A 539-nucleotide genomic window follows, 5' to 3' on the forward strand; every position below is an offset into this window, starting at 1 on the left:
GATGTGCGCCCTTCCACGGTCAGTCATTGACCCTCATGTGGAATATGGCTTCCGCCCGGCGGAATTCGCTGTGGAAGCGATGGACGTGGTAACTCGATCGTTACTCGTCCACATCATCGGGCCCCGGCCAGAACGGGAGATGAACTTGCCAAACGGAAAGCTCTTCGAGCTCGTTTCTTGGTTCCACAAGAATTTCCGTTGGAAGCTTACCGCACTCGTCTGTGTGCTCAACGAGGTGGCTCTCGCTAAGTGAACGCGGAAGCGTTGGCTTCGAAGCAGATCCCACGGGTCCTCGACTACCTAGAAGTTGAACCAGCAACTGGCCCTGAGCACGGAGTGCAACAATCTTCATTTCCAATGACACCAAGCGCTCCACCGTCGCGTGCAGCGACGCATTCGCCTGCTCCACGGCTAGGAATCGCTCCGACAGAGCGCGGTAGTCCTCAAGGCGAGGCAACCGGCGCACGACGTGCTTCAAATTGTCAAGAGCGTCCGCACAGCGATATGCTACTTCAGCATGACGCTCAGCGAAGCTCCGA

The sequence above is a fragment of the Plasmopara halstedii genome (genome assembly GCF_900000015.1).
Source record: "Plasmopara halstedii genome assembly, contig: Scaffold_2956, whole genome shotgun sequence".
NCBI classification, from domain to species: domain Eukaryota; phylum Oomycota; class Peronosporomycetes; order Peronosporales; family Peronosporaceae; genus Plasmopara; species Plasmopara halstedii.